Raw genomic sequence first — 6949 nt, forward strand, 5'->3', positions numbered from 1 at the left:
GATGCTTTCTTTAATCAAGAACGAAAGTTAGAGGATCGAAGGCGATTAGATACCGCCCTAGTTCTAACCGTAAACGATGCCAACTAGCAATTGGGAGACGCTACAACCAGGTGCTCTCAGTAGCTTCCGGGAAACCAAAGTCAGGTTCCGGGGGAAGTATGGTTGCAAAGTTGAAACTTAAAGGAATTGACGGAAGGGCACCACAATGAAATGGAGCTTGCGGTTCAATTTGACTCAACACGGGAAAACTTACCAGGTCCGAACTTATGGAGGTGAGACAGATTAATAGCTCTTTCTCAAATTTAAGGGTAGTGGTGCATGGCCGTTCTTAGTTCGTGGATTGATTTGTCTGGTTAATTCCGATAACGAACGTGACTCACATATGCTAACTAGAACGCAGTCAGCGTTAATGCGTCGATGCCGATTGGAACGGGTTAGGACCTTTCGGTGGAGTATGACCTGACACCTTCGCTGTTCGTGTGCGCAAGTGCACTTACGGTACGCTGCTTAGCAGGACAATTTGTGTTTAGCAAAATGAGATCGAGCGATAACAGGTCCGTGATGCCCTTAGATGTTCTGGGCTACACGCGTGCTACAATGTGGGTAGCAGCGTGTCTCCTATTCCGAGAGGAACGGGAAATCACTCAAATACTCACTTAGTAGGGATTATGGATTGCAATGGTCCATATGAACTCGGAACTTCTAGTAAGTGCTGGTCATCAGCCAGCGTTGAATACGTCCCTGCCCTTTGTACACACCGCCCGTCGCTACTACCGATGGATTATTTAGTGAGGTCTTTGGAGATGATCGTTCGCTGGATCCTCGTGAACCGCGTCTGCTTTATCGAAGTTGACCGAACTTGATGATTTAGAGGAAGTAAAAGTCGTAACAAGGTTTCCGTAGGTGAACCTGCGGAAGGATCATTAGTGGCCAAGTGATCCTTCCAGAAGTCCGAACCTGCGGGTTGAGACTTCGGCACAAGTTGCCATATGATAATTGACGAAACACTATAGAAGTCCGAACCTGCGGGTTGAGACTCAGGCACAAGTTGCCATATGAAAGTTGACGAAACACTAACAAGTCCGAACCTGCGGGTTGAGACTTAGGCACAAGTTGCCATATGATAATTGACGAAACACTATAGAAGTCCGAACCTGCGGGTTGAGACTTAGGCACAAGTTGCCTTATATAAAACTTCGAACAAATACACAAGTCCGAACCTGCGGGTTGAGACTTAGGCACAAGTTGCCATATGATAGTTGACGAAACACGTTAGAAGTCCGAACCTGCGGGTTGAGACTTCGGCACAAGTTGCCATATGAACATTGACGAAACACTATGAAGTCCGAACCTGCGGGTTGAGACTTAGGCACAAGTTGCCTTATATATAACTTCGAACAAATACACAAGTCCGAACCTGCGGGTTGAGACTTAGGCACAAGTTGCCTTATATATAACTTCGAACAAATACACAAGTCCGAACCTGCGGGTTGAGACTTAGGCACAAGTTGCCTTATACATACATTGGCCAAATAAACAGAAGTCCGAACCTGCGGGTTGAGACTTAATGCGATCTAGATACCAAGTTGACATCCAATACCTGTTGAGCAAAACCAAAGATTCCCTGTTCTCGAATGAATACACTATATAACAGGGAATCATGAAGAAATCAAGCAAGCGTGAAACAAAGTCATCACTTGGGCATGCTCGATAGCCAACCACATGACATTAACCTAAGAGAGCATGCAAACCACATGATACCTATAAACGATTAACCCGCCCTAGTTCAATCGTTCGCCAAGTGATGACTTCAGTATGGCTAAGAGAAAAACTTTTAAATGGGAAAAACTCTAAGTCCGAACCTCCGGGTTGAGACTTTCCGCGTCCGGAGGTACGCGTACCGCCTACCCGAAAGATGGTGAATCAGGGGTGTCCGATCAGCAATGGTCGGATGCCCCGTCGTAGTCCAACTATGACAATCAAAGTCAAGACCTCCGGGTTGAGACTTTCCGCGTCCGGAGGTACGCGTACCGCCTACCCGAAAGATGGTGTGCTTCTGGGGTATTCGATGAGTCGGATACCCCGTCGTAGTCCAACTATGACAATACAAAGTCAAGACCTCCGGGTTGAGACTTCCGCGTCGGAGGTGCGCGCACCGCCTACCCGAAAGATGATGAATCAGGGGTGTTCGATCAGCAATGGTCGGATGCCCCGTCGTAGTCGAACTATGACAATCAAAGTCAAGACCTCCGGGTTGAGACTTTCCGCGAGTACAAGCATAAAGGAACACGGACCAAGCCGTACCGAGAGAATCGGTACTAGAGCCCTTGTGGTTCTACATTGAGAGAGCCCTCGTGGTTCTCATTAGGGGCTTTATGCAAGTCGTACTCAATACTGTGGTGTGAAGTATAAAGTAGTCCTCGCCTGGTCCACGCTGCTTCGGCGGTCCTGGGTAAGATAGTTAATTCTAGCTTGCCCTATAGTGGAATGAGGACACTTAATGCTTCGTCTTTTAGCGGCGGCTAGACTCCTCCTCACGGGGAACGAGTTGACGCGCACAGCGGCGGCTTACGCACTATGGCAATCATGGATGCCTGAAGATTCCGTGAAGTTCTCCCCTGGTCCACGCTGCCTCGGCAGTCCTGGGTAAAATGGAATATTTCCAGCTTGCCCTATAGTGGAAGAGGACTATCCAACAATACAAAGTCAAGACCTCCGGGTTGAGACTTTCCGCGTCGGAGGTGCGCGCACCGCCTATCCGAAAGATGGTGTAACAGGGGTGTTCGATCAGCAATGGTCGGATGCCCCGTCATAGTCCAACTATGACAACCAAAGTCAAGACCTCCGGGTTGAGACTTTCCGCGTCCGGAGGTACGCGTACCGCCTACCCGAAAGATGGTGTGCTTCTGGGGTATTCGATGAGTCGGATACCCCGTCGTAGTCCAACTATGACAATACAAAGTCAAGACCTCCGGGTTGAGACTTCCGCGTCCGGAGGTACGCGTACCGCCTACCCGAAAGATGGTGTGCTTCTGGGGCATTCGATGAGTCGGATACCCCGTCGTAGTCCAACTATGACAATCAAAGTCAAGACCTCCGGGTTGAGACTTTCTAAGAGTACAAGCATAAAGGAACACGGACCAAGCCGTACCGAGAGAATCGGTACTAGAGCCCTTGTGGTTCTACATTGAGAGAGCCCTCGTGGTTCTCATTAGGGGCTTTATGCAAGAAGTACTCAATACTGTGGTGTGAAGTATAAAGTATAGAGTCCTCCACTGGTCCACGCTGCTCCGGCGGTCCTGGGTAAGATAGTTCATTCTAGCTTGCCCTATGTGGAAGAGGACTCAATACCCTACCTGTTGAGCTTGAAACAAAGTCATCACTTGGGCATGCTCATATTGCCATACACAATTACATTATATTCGAATGAGCATGCAAGCGACCCTATATAGACCGAACCAAAACGATAGATACCGCCGTAGTTCACCCCCACCAAGTGATGACTTCAGTATGGCTAGTGTGTGAAGTATAAAGTATAGTCCTCCCCTGGTCCACACTGCTTCGGCGGTCCTGGGTAAGATAGTTAGTTCTAGCTTGCCCTATGTGGAAGAGGACACAATACTTAATACTTAGAGTACAAGCATAAAGGAACACGGACCAAGCCGTACCGAGAGAATCGGTACTAGAGCCCTCGTGGTTCTACATTGAGAGAGCCCTCGTGGTTCTCATTAGGGGCTTTATGCAAGTCGTACTCAATACTGTGGTGTGAAGTATAAAGTATAGAGTCCTCCACTGGTCCACGCTGCTCCGGCGGTCCTGGGTAAGATAGTTCATTCTAGCTTGCCCTATGTGGAAGAGGACTCAATACCCTACCTGTTGAGCTTGAAACAAAGTCATCACTTGGGCATGCTCATATTGCCATACAATATTCCATTATCTACTAATGAGCATGCAGCTATATGATTATAACCTGTAAACGATTACCCCGCCGTAGTTCAGCGCTTCAACCAAGTGATGACTTCAGTATGGCTAGTGTGTGAAGTATAAAGTATAGTCCTCCCCTGGTCCACACTGCTTCGGCGGTCCTGGGTAAGATAGTTAGTTCTAGCTTGCCCTATGTGGAAGAGGACACCATACTTAATACTGTGGTGTAATGAACAAAGTATAGTCCTCCACTGGTCCACGCTGCTTCGGCGGTCCTGGGTAAGATAGTTAGTTCTAGCTTGCCCTATGTGGAAGAGGGCATACAAGACAAAGTATAGTTCTCCCCTGGTCCACGCTGCTTCGGCGGTCCTGGGTAAGATAGTTAATTCTAGCTTGCCCTATGTGGAAGAGAGCATACATGAACCAAGAACGAAGGTTATGATCGAGGAATGATTCGACAACTAACCGATGGTATGAAATGTGAAGAATTCAAGCAAGCACACAATCAAGTCATCACTTGGGCATGCTCGATAGCCAACCCTATGACATTAACCTAGTAGAGCATGCGAAAACCAATATATATGTAAACGATGCCCCTCCCTAGTTCAGCGCTTCAACCAAGTGATGACTTCAGAATGGCTAAATCAAATCGGTTCAAAACATACCATCGGTACCCTATTGAAACACACAAGTCGATATCAAACCTCATGATTGTGTAGTCCTCCACTGGTCCACACTGCTCCGGCGGTCCTGGGTAAGATAGTTCATTCTAGCTTGCCCTATGTGGAAGAGGGCACATTACTCAATACTGTGGTGTTATGAACAAAGTATAGTCCTCCACTGGTCCACGCTGCTTCGGCGGTCCTGGGTAAGATAGTTAGTTCTAGCTTGCCCTATGTGGAAGAGGGCATACAAGACAAAGTATAGTTCTCCCCTGGTCCACGCTGCTTCGGCGGTCCTGGGTAAGATAGTTAATTCTAGCTTGCCCTATGTGGAAGAGAGCATACATGAACCAAGAACGAAGGTTATGATCGAGGAATGATTCGACAACTAACCGATGGTATGAAATGTGAAGAATTCAAGCAAGCACACAATCAAGTCATCACTTGGGCATGCTCGATAGCCAACCTCATGACATTAACCTAGTAGAGCATGCGAAAACCAATATATATGTAAACGATGCCTCCCTAGTTCAGCGCTTCAACCAAGTGATGACTTCAGAATGGCTAAATCAAATCGGTTCAAACCATACCATCGGTATCCTATTGAAACACACAAGTCGATATCAAACCTCATGATTGTGTAGTCCTCCACTGGTCCACGCCGCTTCGGCCGTCCTGGGTAAAATGGAACATTCCAGCTTGCCCTATGTGGAAGAGGGCACATTACTCAATACTGTGGTGTGAAGTATAAAGTTCAGTTCTCCCCTGGTCCACGCTGCTTCGGCGGTCCTGGGTAAGATAGTTCATTCTAGCTTGCCCTATGTGGAAGAGGACACTTCATACTTCGTCTCTAAGCGGCGGCTTGACTCCTCCCTACGGGGAACGGGTTTACGCGCACAGCGGCGGCTTACGCACTATGGCAGTCATGGATGCCTTACGTTTCTATGAAAAGTGTGTTCCTCCCCTGGTCCACGCTGCTTCGGCAGTCCTGGGTAAGATAGTTAGTTCTAGCTTGCCCTATGTGGAAGAGGACACGTAGACTTACTGTGGTGTGAAGTATAAAGTTCAGTTCTCCCCTGGTCCACGCCGCTTCGGCCGTCCTGGGTAAAATGGATTCATCCAGCTTGCCCTATGTGGAATGAGGACACTTTATGCTTCGTCTCTAAGCGGCGGCTTGCTCCTCCCTACGGGGAACGGGTATACGCGCACAGCGGCGGCTTACGTTATGGCAGTCATGGATGCCTTACGTTTCCATGAAAAGTGTGTTCCTCCCCTGGTCCACGCTGCTTCGGCAGTCCTGGGTAAGATAGTTAGTTCTAGCTTGCCCTATGTGGAAGAGGACACGTAGACTTACTGTGGTGTGAAGTATAAGGTTCAGTTCTCCCCTGGTCCACGCCGCTTCGGCCGTCCTGGGTAAAATGGATTCATCCAGCTTGCCCTATGTGGAATGAGGACACTTTATGCTTCGTCTCTAAGCGGCGGCTTGCTCCTCCCTACGGGGAACGGGTATACGCGCACAGCGGCGGCTTACGCAAGTTAGTCACCCTCGGCAGTGGATCACTCGGCTCATGGATCGATGAAGACCGCAGCTAACTGCGCGTCATAATGTGAACTGCAGGACACATGAACATTGATAAGTTGAACGCATATTGCACGTCGTGGGAACCTACCATGATGTACAGATGACTGAGCGCTTATATTTGAGAAATGTATCGCATACATTTAACTACGCCGTGACACCCGTCACGAGACGTGCACCATGATGTTAACTAGGGTCGCGACGACCCGCTAGCATTAAAGAACCCGTGGTTTACAATATACTGGCATTGGAATTCGAAGTATTTAGAGCGTCCGTGTTCCCGCGTGAGGCGGAAGTACGAGGAGAAGGCGTGCTTGTGGTGTCTGTGGTGGTGTTTACTGATGTCTAGCTTCAGCTTATTTATTTATTTAAATAGAAGCGAAGATGTCAAAGTAGCGTCGAAGCAGCAGCGGTAGCACAAATGATTCAAGTATGGAAGTTGACCAAAGGAACACAAACAAACTAGCGTATGGGCAATGGAAGGTATCAGTGAGTTAAACCACACGCGGGCTAACAGCCCGTTAACCGAGTCCAACGGTACATATTGGACATTGAAACAAAGTAGTCGCAAGCCAGATGTGACGATAACAACCGCAAGGTACATAAGCCTCAGTTCATGTGTGACAACCCCCTGAATTTAAGCATATTAATAAGGGGAGGAAAAGAAACCAACCGGGATTCCCTGAGTAGCTGCGAGCGAAACGGGAGAAGCTCAGCACGTAGGGGTGGCGGCCAGTCCGTCTATCCGATTCCGTGTACTGGTGCGTCTCACTATCCGTCATCT

The 6949-nt window shown here is 48.4% G+C and overlaps 2 non-coding genes across 2 annotated transcripts in view; both read left to right on the plus strand.

Moving 5' to 3' along the window:
* Positions 1-6127: 6127 nt before the first annotated feature.
* LOC131292054 (5.8S ribosomal RNA) lies at positions 6128-6282 on the plus strand. Its single transcript, XR_009189774.1, has one exon. It is a non-coding gene; the product is annotated as a 5.8S ribosomal RNA (ribosomal RNA).
* Positions 6283-6769: 487 nt separating this feature from the next.
* LOC131292050 (large subunit ribosomal RNA) overlaps positions 6770-6949 on the plus strand; it is a 4091-nt gene continuing 3911 nt past the window's right edge. The window contains exon 1 of the ribosomal RNA XR_009189771.1: positions 6770-6949. This exon is cut by the window's right edge and continues 3911 nt beyond it. This is a non-coding gene — a ribosomal RNA (large subunit ribosomal RNA).

This window comes from Anopheles ziemanni (genome assembly GCF_943734765.1).
Source record: "Anopheles ziemanni chromosome X unlocalized genomic scaffold, idAnoZiCoDA_A2_x.2 X_unloc_27, whole genome shotgun sequence".
Lineage (NCBI taxonomy): Eukaryota > Metazoa > Arthropoda > Insecta > Diptera > Culicidae > Anopheles > Anopheles ziemanni.